Here is a 12,067-nt window from a genome sequence, read left to right as displayed (position 1 = left end):
GAAATAAATAAATAAATAAATAAATAAATAAATAAATAAATAAATAAATAAATAAATAAATAAATAAATAAATAAATAAATAAATCCTATTCTGGAACTTTACATCTAATAGGCTCCCAAAATTTGAACTATACAGTGACTGTGAACTAATAATTAAAGTTGAGTAATTACACAGATACCCTTTCTGCTATATTTAACAAAATTTACTCACTCAAAAGCTTCCTAAACTACTGTATATCCTTAAATATGGTAAATAGACATCCTAATCTAATAATGAATTATTTACAAGCTACGCATTCATAATTACTTATAATGGGATAATGCATTTATCTGACTACGACATTGTGCTTTTCATTCAAGCCTCGGGAAGGTGATTGTCCTTGGAACATCAGGGGCCCAGAGCTGAGTTCCAGGGATAGATAATCCAAGCCTGGTCCCGACTGCTGAAAAGCTGTTGCATCAAGGCAGAATATTGAATATTAGCCATAGTTTCACGTAACTTCAAATCACATGCCACAGTGTTATCGAGACTATCGTCCTGCACTGAATTTGCCAGGTTGTCTGTGTTTCAGCGTGTATTACTGTTTATAAACTATCCGTGTATCTTTCAACAATGATGTAGCCCAAATTAAACTCCTTTCTTTCATATGGACGGCACTATTTCTACCACTCTAGGCGTTCAGACTTTCAAAGAGAATAATAATAATAATAATAATAATAATAATAATAATAATAATAATAATAAAGACAGACTCGTCTCGAAAGTCAAAGGAATTATTCTAAATTCGGTCGCTATCTTACAAATGCTTCGTGAGATGTTTTTGAATAATACTTCATATACCTAAGCATAGTATTTCTTCTTATTGTCTCAGTTTACCACCGCACATAGAGACTGACTTTCGTGACGGGTAACATGGAGATAGCATTGTGACTCTTCCCAGACAGACCTGGCTGCAAGTTTGTCTGCCCTATTTTTAAAACTGGCACACGACGGCTGTTCCAAAAACATCCGAGGGAGGATATCAATCTATTCCATTCATATCACACATATCAGTGAGGCAGTGAGTTGCAGAGGTAGCTAAGGCAATCTCATGAGCGTTGATTGTATCAAAGCATCATTCCTGCATTTGAAGCAATCGGGGGAATTCCCGTAGTAGGCCATGTGGTCCGTGTGCCGGGTGGGGTCGCATCCTTTATGTGATAGTATCACAACTGCGTAATTTACATTACTCGGGAACATATAACACATCCTTTCCGATCAATTTTTCTTCTAAATTCTGTAGAGGCATATAGAGTCATTTGTTGTACCAGTTACAGCGAAAATCGAGGCGCAAATTAAATTTAACTTCACTTGTTCGTCCCGCTATCCTGACTGTCCATAGAAAATTTCTGTGTGGGGTGTTGACTCTGCGATGTTCACCCCCACGGCATTGTCACGTGCTACGCACTCGAAACCTGCCCTCTTCTGTTTCCGTTGCACAATTATCTTCATCTCACTCACTCCTTGTGTGAAAATTTCCATGGCATCAGTCCTGACGTGTCCTCCTCTTATATCCGCGCGTGACAAAATACAGAACATGTTGAATGAATTTTTTAAATTTTGGTGTCCCGGTTACTAATTAATGGCTCTGTTTCAGCACACTGTGTGAGTATTTTTTAAAAATCTGCCAAATTAGAGCCGAGGAAAATAAATACCCTGCCACAAGGAGCATTTTCCATGCAACACATTGAAAAATAATAAATTATTTGTGAATAACATTGCAACAAATTAATTAATCAACTCCAATTTTTTTGTGGTAGTTTATCCCATTAACATTAGCTTGTATTTTAAATTTGATTACAGTAGGTGGTAAGTTATAGAGGTTTCAAATTACAGTAATGACTCTCCGTAAAGTCAACCCATTCAAATTTTAATCGATCATAATAGGATACAGAAGTAGGCCTAAATATATAAAATACACCAAAGTTTTAAAATGACTCCAGTTTCTCCTCGTAACAGCAATAGAAATAAATTGACCTGTAAAGAATCCTGGACTCACTTTTGATAAGTACTTATGGACACAGCACACCACGGAAATAGAATTTACATGAAGTGACATGCATTGAAGCTGAGAAAGCTTAATGAAAGGCACAGGCAAGTACCTTGACACGGGATACAATTCTATTAACGAATATACTCCGGCTCCATGGCTAAATGGTTAGCGTGTTGGCCGTTGGTTACAGGGGTCCCGGGTTCGATTCCTGGCGGGATCAGGAATTTTAACCATAATTGGTTAATTCCACTGACACTGGACATGGGTGTATGTGTCGTCTTCATCATCATTTCATCTTCATTATGACGCGCAGGTTGTCCAAAGACATCAAATCCAAAGACCTGCATCTGGCGAGCCTAAATTGTCCTGGGACACTCCCGGCACTAAAATCCATACGCCATTTCATTTTTTCAACAAACATACAATTTTAATACGAACAGATCATTACGGCCTTAGCCTGCCAAGTCCATTCATGCCCAGCCAGGTGAACGTTACTGGACATTCACGCGGTCAACATGATGAAATCCTCAGCCATATTATTTGACATACTTGGCCGGACAAATTGTCTCCTGTTTTAGGCAGTTCCTCAGTCCGTTTTAATTGGCACAGTGAACTCTGTCCCTGGTTGGGTGAGTAGCAGAGTAGCAGTGTGTTGTTTTTTGTTCCTAAATCGTGTGTTTTGACATACTGATGATTTGATTAATTTTCATTATATAATTGTGCGAGATACAATTTAGGATGTATTGTTTCACTTTGATGATTAATCAATCACCGTTATTCTCCATTTAGGGCTGTCCTCCACGCCCCCCCCCCCACCCCATCAGCAGTTTACCTAGTATTTTTCTTAAATGATCTCAAATTAGTTGTAAATATATAAAAATGTCCCTTGATAATTTATTCCAATCCCTAATTGGTCTTCCTATAAACGAGGATTTGCTACAATATTATTCTTCTTGAATTCTAACTTTTCCTCATTTTACGACCATTTCTACTTCGTGAAAGCTCCTTTGAGAATATACGTCTAAGAATGCCATTCCAAGCCATCGCTCCACTGACAGCTCGAAACATTCTGTTCATTCGAGCTGTTCGTCCTCTTACTATCCAAGTTTTCCGAGTTAAAATTCTACAAAATTTTCTCAGCGTTACTCTTCTTTATGTGTGTGAAAACGTTCTTAGGTTGTTTTGCTTTATTGTGTACTAGCTGATGTACCTGTGCTTCGCTACGGAATGCTCAGAAAATCTGTTTTTGTGGTTTACCCAACTGAAGTCAGCATAGGTCATTAGCTCATTACAACGACGTCAGTAGAAATGTAGCGATTAAAAGCAATGTTACCATATAAAATATTCGATCAAATGAAAAGCGCACATTTTGTCACCTTTAACGAACAGTTCTACGGTGCTGAACTAACAGTCCATAGTTCCAGTGCTGGAATGACCAGGCCACAGACAGTCGCGAACACTACTCTGCCATTATTCCGTTAAAAGTGTACACTGACCATTTCAATCAATGCTTCAGAGTAGGAATTGCATAGCTTGATTATGATTATGAACCAGTGTTTACGTACCAGTAATATCAAAAAATGTATGAACCAGAGGAATGGCGTGCAAAAAAAAAAAAAAAAAAAAAAAAGAAAGAAAAAGAAAAGGGAGATCTAACTCCCCAGCTAGTTGCCGCCATTACTCAGGCAGGCTGTTATACCCGGTACGCAGCAGTAATCCCATCTATCGGAGATGAGGGGCACCATAAGAGACAAAGAACATCAGAACAAACAATGGTCAATGTAATGTTACTGTTGATCAATTTTATGAGCTTTCTATTATTGTAGGCCTTCACATTTAGTTTTCATCCGACTTTGTGATATTAGGGCATCATCTAAAATTATTTATAGCGTAGTCTATAGTTCCTTATTCCCCGACTTTACACACTGTTTCATTAAATTCTGTTAACCCATTTTCTCATGACTCGGAGGTGATATGTACTTAGCAACAAAACTCCAAATTCATCAATATCTCTGTTATCATAGCCGGTACGGTAAACATATATGACATAATTGATCGGAAATTTTATACTGTATAACTGTATTTATGTAGTATTTATGGAAAGAACTACTGATAACATACATATTTGAGAATTATATTTTACGCCTTTCCCTAAACTATCATTTCCCTCACCGTGATTAAAATTATTTATGGCCTAGATTGTAGCGACTTATTTCCCGACTTTACATACCGAGTTTCATTAAATTATCTTCAGCCGTTTTGTCGTGATGCGTGTACATACATACACACCTACATAGATACATACAGACAGACAGACAGACAGACAGACAGACAGACAGACAGAAATTACGGAATATTAAAAAGAGCATTTCCTTGTTACTGTGGATATGTCCAATACAAAAATACAATTCTTTTTAAATTCTGAGCAATGTACAGACAAAACTCTTATTTTATAAATATAGATATTTTTGCGGTATTACGTTCACTGTTGATTACTTAATTTATTGTTGAGTTGAGTTCACCTCTGGGTTAATATTATTCCTGTTTGGTGAAGTAGATAATGGATGTTGATGGTAAATAACACATTTTCCTTTCACTTTATCTGTGATGATTTTTTCAAAATTCCTTTTATTCTCGCTACCCTCTCATCAATATATGCATTAAGCTGAAGAGAAGATAACTCACTTACATCTATGAGAAGGAGGGAAGAAGAAGAATAAGGAAGGAGATTTCGGAACCACTCAGCTCCGCAAGGAAAGTACATTACAAGTGAAAGTGCTTGTGTGCTCAATTCAGGAAACTGCGGTATTCGTGAATCATTTAGTAGACACACCTGCTAACATTTTGTGCGATCAAATACACCGCAGTTGACTTTTGACTCGCGCCATTGTTTATGCATTTAGATCAGCGTACACATCACAGGCTGGTATTAGAGCGCCGGCAAAGCAACGTTCATCTCTTGATAGATTGTTTTTTGTTCAGGGATAACAGACAAACACGTCGCAACGTTCCAGATAGTACTTAATATACTTCAAACCGATTTCTACCTTTTAGCCTCCTCATTCACAAAGGCTTACTAGAACTCTTTGATATTTAGCGCCGTAACCATATCAGATATTAGCGCGAGCTTAGAAACGGGTCAAAGTTTACTCAATTGCATTTAATCTACATGTCTCATTAAACAAACAGCCTGTATGAAAGTGTGAATGCCGCAGATGGAGGTAACTATGACAACGCAGCGTACTTCGTAGTTATTGCTTTCGCCACTCAAAGTCAGACACCAAATCTGGTGGGACCAACTATAGTTAAATTTCTGAATATTGTTAAAAAAGTGTCATCAACGCGATAAGTCAGTTTGTCTCATGTGTAATGTATCTTCTGTGGATATTGTGGACGTGAACATTATTATCTTGTAAAGTAATATTATTGGCAGTGAACTTACACAGCTGCTTCTATTAAAGAGAACTATTGAATCTTACAGGCTAACAGTAAACAAATGTAACTTACTAGCTTTAGTTTTTACTGGTCCACATAAGAAAATAATGCCTGGCCAATACATGACCAGCCAGTTTCACTCACGATCGAAAGCAGATACTTCATTCATTTTTGATTTAAACAAAATCCAATCAAAACCATTCATTACAATTCTCTTTCATATAACGCAGAATGGTTTGAAAACAGCCAAGCAATTGATCTGCAACTGGTAAGCAGAGTGTTGGAGGGGCGTGCCAATCCAACTGATGAGCCCAAATGGCACGTCTGAGCGAAAATCCACAAACGCACATGGCCTAAGCACCTAAAAGCTGGTTCTATTCCCGAGACTTAAAGATCTGCAGCCGCAAAGGCCATTTTAGGAATTGTATTTCCATGGGGAGTACATCCTATCAAATGGAGAACTCACTTCTCCTTTAACAGTCTTGCAATAACTACTTGCTAACATGGCGGGACCACACAATCCGCTAGATAGCGCTGTGTGTAGTATACAGTAATGGCATGTGATAGGGGAACTCCTACTAAAATGGAAGGCAACCTGCAGCAGCAGGGAACATCCAGTGACCCAGGTATGGCCGTCGCGGGATCTACTAGAAGAAGGCACGAAGTTCAACCGCAAAAGGCTCCAGTAGATACCACGACGAGATTAAATGATTAATTTGAAGATGCCGCCACGAACGCCACTGTGAGAACCCCAGAAGTGACCACGATCAGGTACAGCCAAAGCCTACTACGGCCATTGCCTATGCATCGTAGGCATCACTACGGTTCAGCTGCTCCTGATTTCGCCAAAAGTATCCTGACCAGGACCACAAACAAGTACGGCTTAACAACATCAGATGCCGCCAAGCGCATTCCAGCAAGTTTCGACTCTTCGACAGCAGAGCGCTCTCCATCACCTGCCTCCTGTATGAAAGAGGAAACTATTCGACTGCCGAGGAGAAAGGTAAACAGGGACTCGCCTAACCAAGAGAGAAGGAAGTGCAGAGAAATAAACCGAGAGACAAGTACTGTACATCTACGGCGAGCATATAAACCCCGCTTTCCAGCACAAGACTCCAGTCACCCACTGGCATGTCGCCACTCAATATTAACATAACAGATTTTGTGGTTCCATTCCATTTGCCACCTGAAAACCGCTCGCCAGGCTTTGTACCACTCCGAATGGAAATTCTAAGTTCCCATGGAGGGAATTAGATATTTTTCCACCAATAGAGCATATCAAAAATCAGATCAAAAATTAGATGTATGGCTTTTCAGGCGTTTGCTCTATTAACCAGCGTTTCGTCTTAGGTCTGACACTAGACTCTTCAGAGTGGGATGTGTCAGACCACTCAGACACTACCCACTGACAGTGGGGTGTATGTAGGTGAACGTGTGCGTGCGAAAAGTTTTCATTCCCCACCCTGAAGGGTTACGCACTCCCTCTGTCCGAGAGCTTGGGCGGGGAGGAGGAGATATGTGAAAATTGGGAGTTGGGAAAAGGCGATGTGAGAATGCTGGGTGGAAAAGGAAAGGCCTCGTGGCTAAGGTGGCTTTATTATTATGATGAGTTTTTTATTGTTTCCATTAAATTAAAATACAGAGATGCAATATGAATGATACAGAGCATAGATATAGCCTAATGATTTATGCGAGTGGGCTAGGGAAAAGGTGTAAGGCGAAGGTATTATAGAATGAGGAGAAGTTGGTGAGGGAAGTAAGAAGAAGGCAGAGTAGATCAGGGGGTGGTGGAGTGGGGGAGGAATAGGGTGGCAGGGGTGGGACAGTAGGTGATCGAAGATGTGGACGAGGTGAGAAAGGAGGAGGGTCAGGCCGGGGACGACTGCGAGGTGTGTTAGGACTGTGCAGGGGTTGAGGGGGAGAATGCGAAGGTTCCACACGATGATGGCGACCATAGATGTGAATTCCGGAAGCGATGAGGCGCTGGACGGCGTCTGAAGTGGGTAGTTGAATCCGCACCAGGAAAGTAGGTCCGTCTGAGTTACAGATGCGAAAGGCGCGCTGTACGGGGATGTCTGCCTGGCGGAGGTCGTGGGCAATAACGGCAGGCACTATACTGGGATCGATCCCTCGGATGACGCAGCTGTAGATAGATGGTGGGGAATGCTGAAGTAGGCGTACCACGTTCTCCGTAGAAGCGACGGTATGTCCCTCGCCAGATGACTGCGTAGGAGGAGGGTGAGGTATTTGAGGAGCGATGGGAGGGAGGGGGAGAAAAGCTTGAGAGAAGAGGAAAGGATGAGACATCGTCAGAGTAGTAAGAGAAGCAGAGGTATGAGTGACATTGTTGGTAGTGGTGGTAGTCATAGTAGTGGTGGTGACAGATGCGATACAAGGAGTAGGAAGGGAAGCTGGAGTAGATACGGTGGTGGTAGTAGGAGGAGGGGAAGGGCAGGAAGACAATGGTAAGCGGGGTGATGGGGACTGGGGAGGCGTAATGTCAGCACTAGCAGCCAGTTCTTCGTCTGCTTCAATCTCAGCTTGGATGTGAGCCGGCGTAGAAACCACGGAGTAGAGGCGGTGATGGATGAGAGCGCCGGTTTTCTGGACTGAGAGACAGGCAGCGGCAGATGTGTAGTGGAGCAGGACCTCTGGTGCTGGATCGGTGCCTTGGTAGAGGCGGTGAACAAAGTAGACACCAGTCGAGAGAAGGGCTTCACCGATGTCCTCTTCCGCTTCCCCTCCTCATTCTACATCTTGGAACTCCTATTTAAACTAAGGCCACTCCTTAAAACGCATCTCCCTACCCAAGGAGACCCGTATCATTTCTCCTTCATCAACACGTATCTTCGATCACCCACCTTACCCCTATCACACTTCACACTGTTCTCTTCACTGCTCCAGGCCCGAGAGAGAGCGTAACCCTCTAGGAGGGCCACCCCACCCTTCGGGCGGGGAATGAGAACGCCTCAAGAAGAAGTTCACCTGCATACACCCCAGCGTCAGTGGGTAGTGTCTGACACATCCCACTCTGAATAGTGATCTGATTTTTGATATGCTCTATTGGTGGAAAAATATCCAATTCCCTCCATGGGAACTTAGAATTTCCATTCGGAATTGCGGGCATTAATTCCATTGTGGAGTTTTATCTCCTGTATGCAGTTATCAGACTGTGCCTCTTAAATAGACTTCTGATAAGTTCACCTGCGGGGGAGGAAGAACACATCTCAGGATACGAGCCACACAAGCTTTTGTTTTCACCATCTGTATAGTGAACTGTGTACTACCTTCCTCATCGCAAATTATTTTTGATTCGTCCGGATGACGCCGCACCTCTAACATCGCACCCAGTCGACACAATAAAGCATATAGGCCAGACACCAAGTGGGAAGTCGGCCTCCCCAACACCATGGATAACTGTGTGATCCTTGACGTTGATCCTGCTCTCCAAGACCACGCCATCCTAACACAACTCCAACGGAAAGGCGTCGCAGCTGACAGCGTCTCCCGGATACTGCAAGACTACGTTCCCACACGTCGTGTTTTTGTTCAACTCTACAGGCCAGGCCACCTTCAACGCATCCTCGTCAACGGAGTCTACCTCAACGGCCAGCACCACCGAGTGGAACCAATGCTTCCGTATGTTGACGACGCACCAACCACGCCACAGCCATCCCAACAACCGTTGTTGTTCCCCTTCTCCCCTCCTCCCATCACCGCCACCACCACCATCACCAGTGCCGTTACTACGACCACCACAACATCCACCCATTTTTCTTCCTCTGTTCCAATTACAACTGTTGCTACCTGCCATCCTTCACCACTCATGAGTTCTCCCCTCCATCTCTCCTCCATTTCTGAACAACCCCCGCATCAATACCTACCAGCTGAATCATCAGGGTCTGCAAACGCAGCACCGCCTTCGTTATCTCCACCTGCCGATGAACTAGCAGCCTAAGCAGCACCATCGCTGATGAAGCCTCCTTTAACACCATGTACAGCTGTGTGATCCGCGGTGTGGATACTGCCCTCTCAGAACGGGCCATTCTCCGTCACCTCCAAGCTGAAGGCGTGCAAGTCCGTCGCGTCTTCCGAATTAAGAACGCATCTGGCCCAACCTATATGGTTCGTCTACATGTCCCGAGTGCCGCCGATGCCCAGCACCTAATTAACAACGGAGTTTACATCTATGGTCATCGACATCAAATGGAACCCTCTATCTCTCCACCCCAACCTGTTCGCCATCCCAACAACAATTCTCATCGTCGCACCCGGCCAGCCACTTCTTTCCAACCTCACCAATTCGTCAGTTCACCCCTTCTCCCACCTAGTTACGTCCGCTATCCACCTTCGATGCTTGAAATCCTACGATCCTTAACATCTTCCATCCTCAATATCACAACGTCGCTGCATCTCCTAACCCTCCATTTGCATCCTGGTACCCTGCTCTAAAACTTCACTCCCAAGCAAACCCTTTCTTCTTCCTGTCACTGCAGTCATTCCTGCTTATTCAATCTGTCAAATCGATTATCCACCTTCTTCATTTACTGCATCACTCAGTTATCCTCACCTCTCATGGCCCGAGAGATTTCGTAACGATCGAGGGGGCCTGCCCCGCCCTTCGGGCGGGGAATGAAGACATTTTCGTCGTCGTCGTCATCGTTGTTCATCTGCATACACCCCAGCGTCAGTGGGTAGGGTCTGACACGTCCCACTCTGAAGAGTCTAGTGTCAGACCTAAGACGAAACGCTGGTTAATAGAGCAAACGCCTGAAAAGCCATACATCTAATTTTTTATTTGATTTGTGCCACTCTCCACTCTGAGCTACACAGAAGCAGACCGAAAACCGGCATTATCCAACCAAGTGAGACTTCGCTGCAGAACGGCTACTGGTACAGGAGCACCAACATCGTTCTACATTATAAAATTTAGGAACTTGGACCCCGATAAAAATCAAACCAAAGACCATACACTCCATTATCATAAGATTTCTACCGAACGTACAAAAGGAATTCAATCTAGAGATATGAAAAAGTAAGAAGAATAACTATTGTACCGTGAAGAAGATTTCCTTCATTCTTCGTTTTATTTTATCAGTGTAATTGTGCTTGCAAGCTGTTTTAATTTAGGTGTTATTTATATATGTCATGTTGTGTTATGTTTTTGCATTGCCCTTCCTTAAATATACGTTGTCCTCAAGCCCTCATGGCCCCAGGATAAAGGGAAGTTTCTTCCCGTCCTGGGGTGTTTTCTATCTTAGGTTGGCTATCCTCCTCTTGCCTGCACGTCTGGTGAGAAAACTCCCCTCCCCCTTGAGTGCGCGCGCGCCTCTCCCTGCTGGGCAGGCGAGCGCTCGCTGCACCTTGCCGTCATTCTGATTCCGACTGACTGACTTGCTCGCTGCACATTCGCAGCCGGTCCCGCCGCGGCCTCGAACCGAGGACTCACCAGACGTGGAGGTAAGACGTTAGACAGTTACCCCCTTGTGTAGCGCGTTATGAAAGTTGAGGAAGCGGATTGCAGTTTTAAAGAATTTCATGTTAAAGCTCTAGTTTACGTAAGTTTCCAATAGCTCCTCGCCCCGCGCAAGTTGTCACTTAAAATATAGTATGTATGATAGAGGTATTTTAAGGTCTGTAGACCTGTGTTCTTTGCTATGTTGTCCTCATGTATGGGACGGATCACGTTTAGACAATGTTTTAAAATTGTATTAGCGTAAACTATTCCGGTCTCAGAACTTTAAAGAGTTTTGGTTAAGGTGTGAAATAATTGAGTATGAGAGGGAACCAGAAGGCTATGATGTATTGAGCAAGTAGTATGTATTTAAAGTTCTTGCTGTTATGTACGACACTTTGGTGGCAAACGCTCTTGCGTAGTTTTCTAAGTAAAGATTATACTGGTATGATTTAGAACCTTGGTACTATTGAGCAGATTGGCATACCAGGAAACCCTAAGTTAGGTGTTGGTCAAGTAAATCATGTATTGTTTACAGGGCTAGACCCCCCGGTTTCTAATGAATGTTATATTAATCAGTAAATTGTGCTGGTCACATGTGTTTAAATTCTTTTAGTATAGTACTTTAAATTGGGACATGTCCCTGCTCTTGTTTAACTTTGTATACTGAAGTAACGCAAGCTTCCTTTATATAATAAATTATTATCTGGCAAACTTATTGTGCCTTCAAGCCCCATTCCCTTGGCCCACCGCTTCTTTCTTTGAAAGCTATCGGGTATAAACCCAGTACAACTATATCAAGATTGCCAGACCCATTTACTCTGTGCTAGTCAACACCATCGGGATAGCACACTTTGGAAAGCTTCACATCATCAGCTTCGAAGAGTTCAAGGTCGCTTGACCCACTATGTCCATCGTATCGGAGACATTCTCTCCTTGGACTTAGGCGAGGAAATAAGAAGCCAGGTTAAGGGATTGGAGACTAAAGCGCTTAATCTCTAATTCGGTAACTAAATCTAAGTCGGTTCCTGCCAGTTCTATTTTACTTGGAGAGGAGCTAAGTAAACCTACGGAGAATGGTGCGTTTACTGATCAGCAATCTGTACGGCCCACCGTACCGTCTTATGTCTGTGCCTTTTCTAGC

The sequence above is a fragment of the Anabrus simplex genome, chromosome 6 (assembly GCF_040414725.1).
Source record: "Anabrus simplex isolate iqAnaSimp1 chromosome 6, ASM4041472v1, whole genome shotgun sequence".
NCBI lineage: Eukaryota > Metazoa > Arthropoda > Insecta > Orthoptera > Tettigoniidae > Anabrus > Anabrus simplex.
The sequence above is the reverse complement of the archived record's forward strand: the minus strand, read 5'-3'. Positions refer to the sequence as shown.